We start from the raw sequence: 18250 nt of genomic DNA, 5'->3' as shown, positions 1-18250 counted from the left end.
ATTCATCCTAGCATCAAAAAGGCAGATGGTTCATCTAACAAGAAAAATCAATAGTATTTGTCATACTTAATGCTGACATTTTTTAAACTTCTCTGTATTTACAGGGCAAAGGCCAGCCAAGCTATGCATATTTCATCTGCTGGAAGAAATGCTGACCTTACCATATTGCCCTTTTTCAACCCTGACCTTTAAGACTACAGTGAAGAAGTAATCATCATTAAAGTGGGAGTAGATATTCACATGAACCATAAAATAGTTTTAGTCCAATTTGTTACTTAATTCTTCTGTTTAGGAGTACTATGATTTTGGCTCAGATTCCAACACCTAAAAAACAAGTTTGTGTTTGCTTGATTTTTTTTTTAGAAATTCACCTACTTGTCAACCTAGATTGTACGTCTTCAGAAGATCAAGGTTATTTCTGAAAAGTGGGATCATTCCTTAATATTTATCCTGGCCACATCAGGTCTGGAAGTTCCAACTGAGGGAGGGGAGCACCAGAGATTCTCAGGAAGAACATGCTGACCTGAGCTGATACATCACAAACAAGGCAAGGTAATTTTCTTTTGAGAATAATTTTTTCAGTGGTTGTAACAGGGTATGTTAATAAAAGTAGTCATGTATCTCTCCTTTGCCAAATGAATTACAACTTTGTTTTGGTGCAAGTCATCATAAAACAATAATCTCCATTAGCTGCTAAAAGACTTAGTACTTTCGCTTCACTTCCTAGTTCTCTATTTTTTATTTGCAATACACGAGCTATGGATTTCCTCATTCCATTTTGTCTTCATTCTTGCAACCACTTCTGTCTCGTTCAACGAATCACTTCTGCTTTCCTTAGTTTTCCTTCTCTGTTGCTTTCCCCACTAATTTTGTTCAGCTGCTGACCACTTAATCTCCCATCCCCCTTAATGTGTTCCAAATAAAAGGGGTGAAAACTAAAATAAAGTCTTCAGTTTGCCTCTTCATTTGTTTACAATGCATTCCTATGACCTATTGGAAATTTTGGATTTCATTTCAGATATATGCAGCACAAAACGAGGTTTTGTGATAGTTGTTGCCATGTGATTTTTTTGGTGTCTGGGACTGGTTCTATTAAATATATCCACAATACTGTTTACTCACATTAACCTTGGAGTGATATGAAACTCTCAGCATCCAAAGGCTCAAGTACTGAAATTACAGGAGCAAAGGAAAAGGCAAAACCAAAATACTAAAATCAGTAAGTTCAATTGTCTTTTCAACTAAAGCTCACTCAAAATCTTTATTTGCTGAGAAAGTCTCATCTGTTGTATAAATCGTGACATGAAGGAGGAGCATGACTTAAACTGTTGTTGACTTTTACATAATAGTAGTTACTGAACTACAGAATTCAGTAAAGAGACATCCATAGAAAACGAGCTGCTTTATTACCAAATGGTTACTGAAGGTTATACTCAGTAAGAGATTTAGCATGTTTACCTTCAGTATCCTATTAGGACTAACTTACTAATTCACATTTTGACAATTTAAAAAGAGTAAACACAGTACCATATTGTGATAGTCAGTTAGCAGAAAGACTTTTAGATGCTTTTCAGCAGTGAACACAATACCTATTTGTACTAGTGTAAGTTCTTTTGTCATACTGATTGGGTTCACAATAGATCCAAATTTCCTCCAGTTTTTTTTCTATATGGCATGTTCTGAAAAAATTAATTCATATACTTTATTCTCTAAAAATCATCATCAAAATTATGAAGGTGATTATTCCTGTAGTAATTACTGGGGAAAATAACCTAATTGATCATGACTTCAGGTCAGTTATAATACATTCCCTTTGTGAACCAATACATTAATCTTACTCTTTAATTTTACTTATTTGTCATGAGAAGGCTGTATAAAAATAAGATAATGACCATGAAAATTTCATGTATCAGTTTGTTTACAATTATTTCATTATTACAAACAAGGACACTCAGAAGCTAATAACTTTGTAGCCAATGTAAGCTAGTAAAGCAATGCTTAGACTACTCCGGAATGCATACAATAAGACATGAGTCTGCCTTTGTATTGATTCTCAGATTACTGTTTTACTGTGTTTTAGAGCACGAAGTAATAATAAAATGCATTAGGCATGATTCATTTTAATAAATCTCAAAATTACAAAGAAGAAAAATGACAAAGACTTACGATAGCTAATACAAATTTCAATCTATACACTTCATTTTAAACAATATTCTAAGCTGTTAACTAAGGGTTAAAAGGAGTTTCAATAACAAGAACTCTCTGAAAAGGACGAAGGCAAAGAAAGACTGGTGCTATGTGAAATACACAGGTCAAACTGACACAAAGGTACCCTCAATTCACTAAAAATGACAATGAAAACTGATAAAGGGCATAAACCATACTTGTTTATACACACTCCTAAGCTTTCTCAATGTTTAGTTAAATCTCAAAAAAAATCAAAAATATTTGCTTTAATAAGATTAATTTATTGATATCAAGTGTGGAACTTTTGGATGGAACTCTAACTTAATGCTTTTTAAAAGTTTGAGAGAGACTGATCCCTCTGGAGAGTGCTTTGCACCTTCCTAGTCTGGATGTCTAAGCCCAGTAGGATGAACTACCCTGGGGAGGTGCCAATGTACATCTCCACTGACTACTGAAGGAGACCAAACAACAACCTTTGCTGAGGCAGCTAACTCTCAGAGAACACATCAGCAGAAATTAATGTCTCCCAGCAAAGATTTATCTGTGTTGCATGTGAGGCTGCATTTGAACACAGGAAGACATAACTGCTCCAAGTTTAAGTTTACTAGCATGAGGTAGCAGTAATGAAAAGTTGCCAACACAAGCTCCAGCAAGAGGAACACTCTTGCTGTTAGCTAGCCTACATTCAAGGCAAGGTACCACATGAGCAATCTGCTAATGAAAATAAAATCAGAGCAGAGATGTCATATGATTACATGTTTTTGTTCCAAAAACTTGCCTGAAGTCTAGAGATGACGTTTTCACCTCAGATTAGAATACATACAAAAATTTCTTCACAGATAAAGTGGTAACTCTACCTCCTAGAAATAGAAAAGTACAACCTATAGGAAATCCTGTATTTTAACATTTACGGGATAAAAAATTAACAGAATAAACCAACATTTTAGCTAGGTGGGATAAGCTAGGTGGGGTATTGAATTAATCTAGTGGTCCTATACAATGGAGTGACTGCATCAGTGGAAAAAGGGAGAGCTATGGATGTCACCTACCTGGACTTCTGTAAAGTCTTTGATACAGTTGCCCACAACATTCTTGAGGCTAAATTCAAGAGATATGGGTTTGACAGATGGACTATTGGATAGATAAAGAATTGGGTTGGTGGACACATCCAAAGAGCAGTCAATTCAGTTGAGGGAAGGGATGTCATCATGACAGACACAGAGGGACCTGGACAGGCTTGAGGAGTCAGCCCATGTAAACCTCAGGGTGCTGCAGTTGGATTGGAGCAATCCCCAGTATGAATACAGACTGGATTGAGAACAGCCCTGAGGAGAAGGACCTGGGGACAGTGATGAATGAACAATTGGACATGAGCCAGCAATGTGCACTCACAGCCCAGGAAGCCAACCATATCCTGGGCTGAATCAAAAGAAGCGTGGATGGCAGGTTGGGGGAGATTATTCTTCCCCTCTGCTCTCCTCTCATGAGATTCCACCTGTAGTACTATGTCCAGCTTTGAAGTCCCCAGTACAAGAAAAGCATAGACCTGTTAGAGTGGTTTCAGAGGAGGGACATGGAAATGGTCAGAGGACTGGAACACCTCTGCTATGACGAAAGAGCTGGTGGTGTTGAGTCTGGAGAATGGAAGGCTCCAGGGAGACCTTACCACAGCCTTTCAATATATAAAGGGGATTTATGAGAAAAACAGACTTTTTACTGGGGCCTGCAGGGACAGGACAAGGGGCAATGTTTTAAACTGAGAAAGGGTATGTTTAGACAGAATATAAAGAAGAAATTTTTTACAATGAGGTGAGACACTGGAACAAGTTGCCCACAGAAATTGTGGAGGTCCCATCCCTGGAAGTGTTCAAAACCAGTCTGGATGGGGCTTTGAGCAACCTGGTCTAGTAGAAGCTGTCCCTGCCCAAGGACTTGGGTTGGACTACGTGATTGTTAAAGATCCCTTCCAACTCAAACCATTCTATGATTCCATGGTAAGGGAACTCTGTGAGACATTGTTTGGACTAGCCCTATCTCATGACTTAAGCCTAGCTGTAAATTAAGCACCATGCAGCCATTCACTCAATTCCCCATTCTCCCCCTACCACAACCCAATGGAATGGGGAGGAGAATGAAAGTAAAACTTGTAGGTTGAGACAACAGTTTAATAATTGAAAAAAAAGTAAAAATACAGTAAGAGTTGTATATTATAATAATGATGAAATTAAAAAGGGAAAAAACAAGCGATGCACAGAACAATTGCTCACTACCTGCTGACTGATGCCAGACCACACTTCCCAAACCCTGAATGACCCCCCCCTTCCGGGTAACTTTCCCCAGTTTATATACTGGGCAGGAAGTTCTATGGTGTGGAATATCCCCTTGCTCAGTTCAGGTCACCTCTCCCAGCTATGCTCCTTCCGAGTTTCTCTGAATCAAAAACACAGCATTGTAACAGCTACTGAGAAGTTAACTCTCACCTAGTTGAAAGCAGGACACCCTGCTAGGGATATATAATAACTTTGTTGAAGAATTCTTGCTTATAAATAATGTAAGATATGAAATTACTGAAGTTAATATGTGCAATACAACAGGGGATGAGAGATCTGTCTATTTAAACTTTGCTCCTGAAACAATACAGCTACAATACACGTACATTTCTCTTAACATATTTTGTTGCAGTTCAGAAGTAGAAGGGATTATTCAAGTCTGCTGTAATGGTCCTGTACATATCACTGTGATGGGTAAGAAGACAATAACTAAGAGCTATCCAGAGGAATCTGCAGCTGGAATATAAACAACATTCTTTGCTATATGTTTTTCCTCTACCGTCAAGCTAAGAATCATATTTTCCTGCAGCTTGACACAAGTAAATAATCTTGTCTCGAGGAAATGAAGCAGCCCGTTCATATGTATTTCACTTCTATTCTTTCTACTTTAAATCATTCACAGTTACTGTCTGTTTATTTCTTATTTTAGTAAGAATTTCTTATCTGTCTAATCTCTGACTGGCATTTATGTAGGTCAAATCAATTCCTTTGTTAAGCAAACTTGCTTGAAAAAAAGGAAGGCGTATCCCTGTTATGTAGCCTAAAGCACAAATAAGCCATTCAAGCAGAAATATTCCCTGAAGAAAGACTGAAAAAGGAAGACACTAATTATGTATGTTGAAAGACTAAAAGCAACATGAAAATCCAAGAAATTATTGTGAATAATTTTCCTAGAATGAGTTGGAGAAAGGTTAGAAATAAAGTATCATGATTCAGAGCTGTGTGTTGGGATTGGGATTTCTGAATCAAAATAATTGCTATTCCTTTATTCCTACTGCCTCAGCAGAAAGAGAGCTCCATGTGCGCTCTTTGTTTGGCAACAGGATTTCACTAAGAAGTGCTGGATCCAGAGTGTGACCATTACCTTTCAGGGTGGTATGAAGGGAGTAGGTTTGATGGTTGATTTGCTGCTATCCACTGGTTCTAGGCCCTTATGTCCACATTGCATATTAACCAAAAAAGAAGTTTACTCCAATTGATGGTCCTATATATACCTCATGCATAGGCGGGGAGCTAAGCACTCTGTAGAGGATCTTACCTCCACACTGCTCTAGCACCTTCTGGGGTGCTCTAGATAATGCCTTGGCACCAGACTTAGTCTCTTTAGAAGAGAAACCAGTGGGTGCTTGAGTATCTATCACAAAACAGTAAGTATATACAATAGGAATTGCCAGACAGGCATTTCACTGGCTTCATTTTTATACACATCCATTTCTAAACTCAGATCGCTTGCTGAATTGCTGCAGGTTAGATTGTTGGTAGGAGGCCTCACTCCACCAACTTCATGTCAATAAGGAATTTCCCAGTAAAAAAAAAAATTCTGGCAGAAAACCCAACCCAACTGTGAATCTGTGATTCTATAAATATATATTTTTATATAGCTGTGTCCTCACTTTCGTCTTGATTACTAGCGTTCTAGGAGCAGGCGTCCAGGTGTTGGGGCAGAGATTCTACCGCAGCTGTGGCAGAGGCCACAAGGGAGCAGATATTTCCTTGTTGCCCACAAATTGACCACAGTGTAACAGATATCCACACTGCAGGCCATGGAGGATTCCAAAGCAGAGAAGGCGGATATTTGCTGAAGGACTGAAGCCTTTGGAGAGGACCCATGCTAGAACAGGGAAAACTGTGAGAGGGAAGGAGAAGCTAAAAGGAGCTGTTAGAGATTGACCACAGCTCCCATACCCCATCCACCCTGTGACAGTCGAGGGAGGAAAGAGACCAAGGAATCAGGAACAAAGGAGTGCACTCGATCCTGGGAAAAAATCAGAGAGGAGAAAGAAGGTGTTTTAATTTCGGGGTTTATTTGTCGCCATCCTAATTTATTTTAAATGGCAATAAATTAAATTGTTTTTCCCCAAGTAAAGTCTGTTTTGCTGTGACTGCAATTGGTAGGTGATTTCCTTGTCTTTATTTCAACCCACAAGCTTTTTTATCCAATTTTCTCCCTCTGTCCTTTTGACAAGGAGGGGAGAAGAGGGGGAATGAGATAGCAACTATGTGGTCATCTGGCAGCTAGCCAAGGTCAAACCACTACAACCAGGCAGTTTCTTAAATTGAAACAATACTTTGAGAAACCCTCTATCTAATTCAAATTAATAATCAGTCTTACACACTCCCTCATACATGACAATGACCTTCTGATTTGATTAGAGGTTCCTATTGCTTCAAATACCTTTTTTCTATAAAGAATGTTAGTGGCTTTTTAAATTAGCTTAAAACAAAAACAACAAAAATCATATTTTTTTAAAAGTGTTTTCTAAGGTGTGCATTGACCTTCTTTCTCTTGTCTTTACGTATAGTTTAAAACCACAGTTTATGCAGTAATTACTTCAAATAGCCTTTATTAATCCTATCGTTCTAAAACCTTTTTCAGTAACACAGTGACTCTTATCCAATGCCTGATTTCAGAATAACAGCTAGGCATTTTAAGAGTACAATTCTTCACATCCTGGATACATTCAGTTTCCTAGAAAGCACTGCTTTCTCTCAAAATGGAGCTGCTGGAGCAGTGATGGTACTCTGGTTATAAGGAGCAGTCCTTGGAGCAAGACCGGTGACCTACTGCTCCTCTACTATACGACTTTACTGACAACTGAATTACTCTTTAGCACAAACACTCACTTTACTCCTCTACTTTTCTTCCTGTCCCTGGAATCTTACCTTTTTTTTGCAAATACTTTCTTAACTCCAAGAAGAGATGTGAAGGCTGCCAGCTCTGAGAACAGATTGCAGCATGATGTTTTGAGTTGACTCTTAAAAGACAGGGGAGTAGGTTTTGAACTCTTTAGGGCAAAAATAGCAAATATGAGTTTCCCAATTTTGGCATGGGTATTTTGAGGACAGAGCCATCGTATACAGAAGTTGTACCCCACAGGCCATTGATGACTATGTTATGAACTTGAAAAAACTGAGTTTTGAACTGTATAATTTTTGAAAGAAATCCCCATTCCCCTGATCAGGATTTTTATTCCAAATAACTATACTTTCTGTATTTCCAGTTCTGGTAAACTGCAGTGGAGCATCTCTTGGTTTTCCAAAAAGTGAGGAATTGAAAATAAAGAATTCTCTCTCATAGGCTCCATTTTATGCAAGGTTTATATAAATGTGCAATTCTACTGTTTGTAGACTTATATTATGCCAGTACAAAACTTTAGACTCTTTACAGATGTTTCAGTGGACATGTTTTTAGAGAATTACAGACATACCAAAATGCCAGACACATCAAGTACTGCAAAAGCTGCTTTGATCTGTACTCTGTTTCACATACCATACTGAAGTGCAGACCAGCAAAGCCACGGTAATGGTACTTGACACTATGATGCCAAGTGAATTTATAGAAAACAGCAAACCACATAGCAATGCTGCTACTACAGACTGCTATATATCATTCTGAAAAAATATCATTAACATCATTCTAATTTTGAATGTTAGCATTTCATCATGGAATCAAGCAAGTTGCAAAGTGAATCTGCCTCTTTTTAAAGACATCAATTTGATGCCTTTTCCAGATTTTGTTTCAATAATGTTGACATTTCTAACCTCTGCATAAGAGCAGATGTGTGCTGGGCTGGAGCTCAAATACCCTGCAGAGGGAGACCTAAATAAGTATGGTTTTTTGAAAGTTAATTTATTGCTTTTATGTTGCTTCTTGTCGAGGTTTAGGAACTGTATTCCCCAATTTAGTGCTCCCACTGAGACTCTCCAAATCATGTGCCTCTCACTCGCTCCCGCTTCCCCTCCCCCTGTGGCAGGAGGAAGAGGAGAATTGGGAGCACAAAAGATAAAGATCACAGGCTGAGATAAGAACAATTTACTGGAAACATCAATGAGATAAGAAAATTAATGGTAATAGCAACAATAGTAGTGACAGAGGGTAAAAGAAACGAACAATTCACATGGAAACCCCACAGCAATAGACTATATCCAACTGCTCCCTCCACCACACTGCCAACCCGGAAGAGATTCCCTTCCCCTCATCACTGGCAATGACGTGAGGTGGTACAGAACAACCTCCAGGTCCTGGCCATGCCCCCTTCTGGCTACTGCCAAAATTAACACTGTCCTGACTGGAACCAGGACACTTCTAAAGATCAAGAGTTTGAGTGAGCATCTTGACAGATTAAACAGATGGACAACTCAACAGGGCAAACAGTTCCCAGAAGAATGTCCCTTGCTTTCCAGTTTACTCCACAGTTATGAAGCAGTATTCATTCAGCTAAGTGATAAATATTAAATGCTATACAAATGAATGACAATACAGAATTTTGAGGGCATGTTCAGGCAGTCAAACTGCCTTCAAATACTAACAGAAGTTGATCAAGAGTTTACATTCAATATGTACAGATTTGGTTTCTAAGTGAAAAATAGGGATAATATTGCTTTGTTTACTACATTGTACATACAGATTACATATCAAAAGATCCAATGGTCTTTACTATTTGCATGTATTGAAATGCCTAATTATTCAGTTATATTCATCTAGACACTTCTATATGCCTCTGTAGGCAAAGAGATAAAAACAATTATATTTGTTTCAATGTGCATCTACACTAAAAATACTAAAATCACCTTTTCTTTATCACATCAATGACATATAATTTTACTGAAAATACTTTAAATGGAGATGTGGAGTTTGAAACAGCTCAAGATTCTCCCAGAATGATATTCACTCTTTAAAAAAGTTGCATACATTTGAAAATGGACTAATCTCTGCTAGCTGATAGACACATTCTACTTTGCCAGGCCCCACATCATAACTTGTATGAGAGCTTCTGAACCTATATATATTTCAGAATCACAGAATATTCTGAGTTGGAAAGGACCTACAAGGATCACTGTGTCCAACTCTTAAATTAATCGCCTATATGGGGATCAAACCCGTGACCTTGGAGTTAGCACCATGTTCTAACCAACTGAGCTAATCTCAGGGTCCATTTGCATAAGCACTCAAAAATACAGCAAAGTCTCTGCCCCAAAATCTATGGTATACAAGAAAAATACTGCGACAACAAAGTGTTAATAGCCTTAATTATAGTTAATTGTAGTCAGATGTAATTCAAGTAATTTCTTGAGGGAGCAGTTTAAAATGCTTTCCTTTAGGAACACATATAGATCAAATTAAAATGATTGTGAATTGCTTAGAAAATTAACACACAAAAACCCCTAAAGATTCAGTTGAGTAATAAAAATGATCAATGCATTACTGGCAATGTATGTGACTCTCTTTCTCATTAGAAGGCAAAGAATAAGCTGATATCTAGGCTACCTGAGGCAAATATGGTCAGTCTTCATGGTCAAATATTAAGTGAAGGGTAAATTCCAAGAAATTGATTAAACTTGTACTAATATTTTTGGTACTGAGGAATACTTTGCAAACCGAATTTCAACATTCCATTTATTTGTATATCCACATTCTTAGTTGGCATTTGGGGGTGAAAGAGGTGATTTAAAACCTAATATAAAAATGCTGATAATATTTCAGATAAACAGTGGTATATATTAAGCAATGTTTTTCACACAACATGTGGAAAGACTAGGCCAGTGAACAGAGCACAAGTTGGAAGTTTTACCATGCACGTCTTTAACGTACCAGTAACTCAGTATGTCAATAAAGAACTGTCACAGGACCTCTGGGCCAATTTCCTCTGATGCCTTCACTGAGAGAGACAGTGGGGCATATGGCTCACAGGTGCTAAAAATCTTGTTGGAAAATCATGTAGGATCATAAAGCGCTTATATTTATTCTCCTACTTCATACAAGGCATGAGAAGAACTCGGGCAACTCCTCCTTCACTTCTGTAGAATCCTGCAAAGGACAATAGTAGGGAATTCCTTCATTTCATGCACACATCACACTTCTATGAATCCACACTCCTATGAATCCACACTCAGCTTCCAGCTAGACTGCCACAGCAGAATATTCATAGGAGTCTGTAAAGAACCTGTTCTCTTTGAGAAAATCTAGTTGTTTCCACACAGCTCCCAGGCAGACACTTTTTCACAACCTAAATTTTACCCTCTATGCCTCACCAGAAACTTGGTACTAAGGCAACTAAAATATGAATCTCCTTCAGTGATTTCCTGTTGTGGTGCCCTGAGTTGAAACAGTTTATGTCGCTTTGCCAGAAATAATCAAAGGCTTTAGTCTGCTCATGCTCTCTCTCCGTTGGAATCTACGTGGTTAACCATTCCTTGCCTCAACCAGTTATTCCAACCAGGATATATTCAACTGGGACAACAGGCACTTGAATGCCTCACTCTATGTAGCAATTCCAAATAACTCAATTTCCAACAGCTATTTGTGTCTGCTCTCCAAAACAAGATGCAACTCTAGGCAGTTCTCATAATAACACAGAATATTCAATGTTCAGCATGAAGTCTAAAATAAAGGAAAAAATCAATCAACCAACTACCGCAACTGCAGCACATGACATGTATTTGTTGAATAGATCAAGATTTTAAAATAGATCAAGCTCTTAAAAATAAGGGGGGATGTGGAGGGGGGGCCTGGGAGGAGGAGGTGGCAAGGGAGTAGTTAACTTGCCAAGTATTTCTCATTTCTTAATTTTTGTCTGTTCTGAATCCACGGTACTGAAGAGAATTCATAGGTATGGGAGAATCATACTGTTCAGTTCTCCTTGCCCCCCTTCTTATTCATTTTGGTGATAAAATTCAAAAGCTAATAAAATCAGACAGATTATAGCAGCATTGATGAATGGCCATGTCTGGATTTCCTGTCTGGAGACTGGAACAGGCAGTGTCTGAGAAAGAAGACAAGGCAGTCATTGCATAGAGAGAAAAGGAATATCCAGCAGATGGATTATGTCTGGCTGCTCCCATTATTAATACTGATCTGTATCAGGCAGTGATGAATACATAGAAGCACTCAGAAATACTAATAGTCTCACCCTTTAAGTACTAATTTCTATCCTTCTATTTAACATTAAAAATGCTCTGTGATCTTGTCATTGATGGAAATGGTTGTAATGAAGAGGCAGGGCTCTTGGGAAGAAAGAATATACTAAATTTAATGAAAAATATTAAAATCAGCTTGAGAGGTAGACAAGTCACAAACTACAATCACAAAATATCAGAGAAAACTCTTTTCCCCTAAACAATTTATATTCTTATTAAAATGTAATTTTTAAATCCTAAACCTAAGGATATTTTTAGTTATCAAGGCTATGGAATAAATATATTCTAAGCTATTAAAAAAACAAAGGAAGACAGGACATACTAGATAATGTGTAGACAGTAACATAACCAATTAAACAACATGCATGCTGCACCACAGTTAAGCTCAGTGTTACAAAATCTCTAAATCTCCATTTTCCTGGATATTTAACTCTTTCAGAAGTCTCTTCTGAGAAATCAAAGAATGTATATGCAGTGGCTGCCAAACGGGTCAAAAAAATCTCACCGTAAGCCCTGATAGTGCCTAAATATCCACTAAATCAAACTGGAAACAGCAGCAGCCCTCCAACAGTCTGGAGGGACCAACCAGTCTGTAGCACCCACCAATAACATTTATCCAGGATGAAGTAGGGGAAATCATTTGGATTGCAGGGGTTTGGGTTTTGACTCACAGACTTCGCAGCTCTGGCTGACTATTCTGTTGATTATCTTATTTGGAGCATTAATGTGATAGAGGGCAACAGAATAGGCTCTGGCCTAGCTGCACATGTTTCCTTGTGAGTTCAGCTGCTTCATGATACTCAAGCCATTTTCTCTTTTGGCATGAAAAAAAACAGGGTGACATTTCCTCCTGTGCAACAGCGGATGAAGGTACCAGGGCAGGCTTTTAAGATCTGGTTGCTGAAAAATAGTTGTTAAATGGAACTTCAAGCTTGACTTGGTGGCTAAGGTGAGCGGGCAGAATGTAAATGGCCACAAATGTAATGTAAGTGGTATCTATGAGCCAAGACAGCGATATATATTAAGTAACATAACTGAGTAACATAACTACATAACATAACTGAGAGTGACAATAAAATTTCCCATAGTGGCTAGGTCTGAGGATTGTAGCCACCAGGTGGCTGAAATCTGCATGTCATGGATCTGCATTGTCATTGCCACACCATCATCTGCATCCACCAAGATCTGCATTAATCAAGAAACTTCTTCTTGGCTAAACTTTCCATTATTACGAAATAACCCACAGACAGATGTATCAGGGGGTAAGGGAAAAAGAGAGTTCTTTCATTAGTCCTCTCTCCTCTTTTTCTTGGAAATACAGGTAAGTTTTCATCTAGGTCATACAATAAAGGGGAATAGCAGAGGCTCCCACATCTGCCCTGGTTCCTGCCTATGTCAGCAACCCAGTGTTCCCTGGCTGCTTTCGCTGAGCTTGAGATCCTATCCCTCACCTAAGGGTGTTTATAAACATTGCTGTGCGCTAAGAGAGGACACAAAAATGTGGAGGTAGGTCACCAACTTTATAAACCCTGCTAGCTGAACCACTCCTTTCTTTCTAGCCAGCAGATAGTTTTGTTGCAGTTTGACTCTTCCTGTTAAGAGAAAAAAGCATGGTCTTACAAATCTATATCTCGAATGCAGGATAATATTCTAGGCTACTTTATTCAAAAATAGTCATATGGACTATTTTATTCAGAGCAAATTCCAGCAACTCAAGGATTGTTTTGAACACAGTGTCACAAATTCAGTGCCCCAAGAGTCCCCGAAAAAAGACTACTCCAATCACAAAATACAACTTTTAAACATAAATTTTCACTGAAGTGAGGCTTCATTATCTTGAAATACAAACATTTACTTTTTCTTCATTCCATCTGTCATTTGCCGCTTTTAACGTCAGATTTCAATCACACTGGAGAAGCTAGGATTTCACGCCTAAAAACAAGGACAAGAAATTAATAGTTTTAGCCATTTCCATTACTCTGACTGTGGTTTTGTGTGTAACACCAGGAAAATCAGTGTCTGCTCTGTTATTCTCTCATCTCACTGTAAAGTAGAGGTATCAATACACACTTGTTTTTTTCAATGTTTAGTTGCAAGTTTATGTTACATGAGCATTTGCAAAATGCTTTGACGTTTCTGGGAAAAACATCAAAGTCTGTAAATGCCATCTTCATGTATATAGATATCCAAATGAATCATTTTTCCCTTTATTTTCTTTTACCACTAAAAATAAGAGGTTTATACTTCTTTTGTTAGCAGAGCTTCATTTTTACATTGAAATCATTATTATTACACACATGAACTCCAAAAAAAATTCAAGTGTTTTAAGAAACTTTATCTCCTTTCCTACAATCCACACAAAAGCTTTTTTAATTTTTCAATTTTGAGGGAAAAAAAGAGGATTTTCATTAAGATTTCAGGATACTCAGAGCTCTTTCTAATTTTCTGAAGAAGGAACATTGTAGGCCTTTTTCTCATTTGAACAGACTTCAGTCATGAAATATGTTTTATGCAATAACTGGAGAAAACTTTGATACTTGTATTAATACTGCTTCAGTGGAAAATATAGTTCAACATAATATTCTGAAAAAGTAAAGTTATTAGTGCCAGAAATTTTTATGAAACCTTTCCAAAATAATTTATCTGAAAATGTTCTTAAATCTAGACATTCAAAAAAAAAATCAAAACAAGGCACATTATTAATTCCAAAGGAAAAAAATACATAGCACAAGTCATTAGTCAACAAAAGTGTTTTAAAAACAGCTCTGCCAATGCGGATAGAATTTGTTTTAATAGCCTTGAAAAGCCCATGATTTATGATCTCTGTCAAAAGGAATTTTGCATTTTTATAGTTCCTATTCAGATCAGCATATTTCTAATCTCATAATGTAGTATGGAAATTAATTGCTTGGATTTCTCCATTTTGCATTTCTATTTGTAGACCAACACATTTCTTTAGGAACATGAAGTTCCATATGTGTCTCTTCATTATGTCAACAGTAAGGAAGAATATGTTTGTATAAAGCCCTTTACAGTTGTCTTCTATTTCCAGATGTTATTGTACTGTTGGGTATTATATAGTCTCTGAAGAATGAGATCTCTAAACAGTTATTTCAGGTGTGTATGCCATCAAAAACAACACCTATCCTAAATATTCAGAAAGGTCAAGGCAAAAGCTAAATTAATTTCTGCAGTGTTTGACACATTCAACTGTAAATCAAAATCAAACACTTAAAGGTAGTTCTTATCTGCAGTTTATCCTAATAGATCAATAACATCCTTCTTATTGTAGCTGAAAACTAGGGTTGAAGTTCCAAGTTTTCTCAAGTCAATATCAAGCCCCCTGACAACTTTACACAGAACTGTATTTAGCAGAATCCATTAATTCCAGCATTTCAGAGAGGTCCAATAATTGAATGTCTATAGAGCTAACAAATATAAAACAGCCACCCATATATACTTATCAAGGAGGAGGGGCTTTATGAAGGTTTTTTTATTTCCTACAAATAGTTCAATTTTAGCAGACATTTGCCTGGACATAAATAGGCTCATGGACTGTTTCTACAATATGGAGTTGCCTATGGCATTAACATTGGCCTACAATTCATTGTACCAAAGGAAGATCTGGAGAGTGTGTTCTTTGTGAATTCCTTCTCCACTATCCAGTTGCTGTCAGCTGTTCATTACTATTTCAGCTGTTCAAATCAGATACAACTCCTGGTTTTTTTAGAGGATCCCAATGTTTGTATCACTGATATTGCATGGCTCACTGCACCCGAGTGAGGTATGTGACCAGTGGCTATCCTCATTCTTCCTGAGAATGTTAAAGGAACAAGTCCACCACAAGCAAGGAAAGAAAGCAAATATTTTTAAACTGTCATTCTTAAAAATTTCTTTAAAATTTTTTAAGATGTACTTTTAATTTTCAAACCCCTTCTCACACAAGAATTCTTTGTCCAAGTCTCAAATGTATCTTCAATACTCTTCTCTGAAAGGCAACCACCCGTGCAGTATGTCAGGCACTCTGATTTGTCTGTGACAAGATTAAAGAGGGGCAGGAATCCAGCTGGAATGAAAGCTGAAATCAGTTGGTAGAACTGTCTGCTGTGAAAAATGCTGTGAGTGAAAAAGGACTACCCTCAAAAAATGGTAATCACAGCAGAACTTTAGCTTAACACAACAGTTATGCAGGATGATAATGCTGCTGCCAACCCAACAATGGTTAATCCAATTGTTTCTATGGAGCTCTCATTAGGACCTAGGATAATAGAGACAAATGCATGCTTTCAGTACACTTTCACAGAGCACAGAGGATAGTTTAAGTCAGTTCACCAACCTGAATAATTTGGATCCTCACTGTATTCAGCACTGTACTTACCATTTTTCTACATGATCTTTTTCATTGTGTCAGCCTTAAAGACACCCTTGTTTCTTTTTTTTCTTTTCCAGTAAAGAATTTTCTGACCTTGTTGCTACTCCAATCACTCAATTTCTAAAATCTTCAAAAAATTAAACTCTCCACCAAACTCAAAAGTCAGTGAAACTTGAGGACATCCTCTTAACCAAGAGTGTTGATTTTAACTGTTCCAAGAGTAATAGTGGTACCTAAAACAGCAGATAAGAATTAAACTGAAAACAGAAGGAGGTACCTCAGGGCACCATTTGCAGCTCAAACTCAATCTCTTCGCAGCTCTTCTGTGATTAACAGAAGACATCCAGCTTTGGTTACACTGCATTTCCAGCCCTTAACCATCAATGAAAGAGGTGCATTAAACAGCTATATTACTTTTCTGGTTTAGGTTTTAAAAGCAAGCTCACAGAAGGGAACTATAGTAAATTCAGAGAACCTATATTAGCATAAATTTCAAGATAATTTCATAATCTTTGTAATTTCATCATAACTCCATCAGTGATCCTAAATCAGGAAAAGATAACACAAGGTTTTGTGAGGATAGTCAAACAGGCCAGATGAGAGTCTCAAAGGAAATGGTGGAGAAGAAAGGGTTGGATTTTTGCATCATTATGAGTCCCTATCACGTCAGTAAAAGGAAAAATGCTGTCTCCACAGAGATACAGCAGGAACAGAACACTGAAAACAGCACAGAGGAAAACACAGACTCATCAGAAGGTTAATGCAATCAGCAACAGTAAGATAGCAAGATAAAGGTCCCTCTTGCCTTTCATGCACACAATAGGAGAGCTGTACTTCTGGAGTGTAATAGTCCTTTCCCCACTCCATATCTAGTCATAGGGCTCTTCAGCTTTCTGTGGTTCACTGCAAAGACATGGAGGCCTGAATAATACTCTTGTCCCTAAAGATAAGAAACAATAAAGAGCTGCTAAGTCATAAAAATATATCCTCTATCCATGGTTTGTCACCAAGATACATATGGAAAACTTCTCCTCTCCCAAGGCAACAGAGAAGAGGCAGGAAAGGAGAAGCAGTCCCATGTGGCTAAAGGAGGAGAGAGTACAATGGGGCGAATGAACAACAGACTTCAAAATAAGTGCTGTTAATGAAAAAAAAGAAAGAAGACCCTTATCATATAATGCATATAATGTAGCCATTTCTGAAAAGGGAGCCTGTAAAAGATTTTGGGTGTTTCGTTTCAATCTAGGATTGCTAGTTTTCAATTAGTCAGCGTGGTTGAAGCTGTAAAAAATGAGCTATATAAAACTTAAAGAATTATACAATCATTATAACAAACTGTTTCCACCCTTCCCTGCCCCTGTCTTGGACAGCTTTGAGGAAATACGGTACATGAACATAATCAGCTGTACCTGCAAGTTGTTATATTTCATTTGTGTTACCTCTATTCACTGGGTCCTCGTTTACAAGATAGAATTGGACAGGTTTATTCTATTAGAATTTTATAGCCAATATCAATTTCTAAGTCTTTCCTCTGCTGTAAGCTTTGTCTTGAAAATGCAATCTGCATTAACGGTATTTTGGAGGAAGGAACATCTAAATCAATAAGGTGAACCCAAAACACCCCAGTTTTTGTGCATTCATTTTTGGCCAAGTAACTGGAGAGCACAGCACAGCTTTTTCGCATGCCAACCTCTTTTATCTTCAAAAAGATCCACAACTGGATTATTTATAGATGTGACAGCAGCCCTCTGAGTAAAGCATAAAGGGCAGAGATTACAAAAGATTGATTTCCACAGCTCATTACTGCCATAAACCTATAACCCAAGCAGATGCACAGTGGAGAATTCTCTTCCTTAGATCAGCTGTTTATTTCTGGCACGTGCTTAAAAATCTCTGGGGAGGATTAAAAGGACATTCATAGAGTAGTTTGAAATGGCCAGTAAAGAAGTCCTGTTGCTGTAGTTTCCTCTAGGGTTTGCCTCCATTTCATGAATCGTGTGGTTAACCCAGAGAAGAGATCCATTTCTACCTGTAGTGTAGGTCATAGGCATTGTTGTCTGTGGAAACACCACCAGAAGCCTTGAATTAAGTGCTTTCTCTACTGAATTCACAAACTTTCAGAAAATCAGCAGAATGAACTTACAGGTGGAGTTCTAGTTACTGCCCAATTCAATTTGGTGAGCAAAACACAGAAGGCGTTTTCTTTTCTCATTTCCATAAGCAG

This window comes from Neopelma chrysocephalum, unplaced genomic scaffold, assembly GCF_003984885.1.
Source record: "Neopelma chrysocephalum unplaced genomic scaffold, ASM398488v2 Primary Assembly neopelma1_45, whole genome shotgun sequence".
Classification (NCBI taxonomy): domain Eukaryota; kingdom Metazoa; phylum Chordata; class Aves; order Passeriformes; family Pipridae; genus Neopelma; species Neopelma chrysocephalum.
This window is presented reverse-complemented; position numbering follows the sequence as displayed.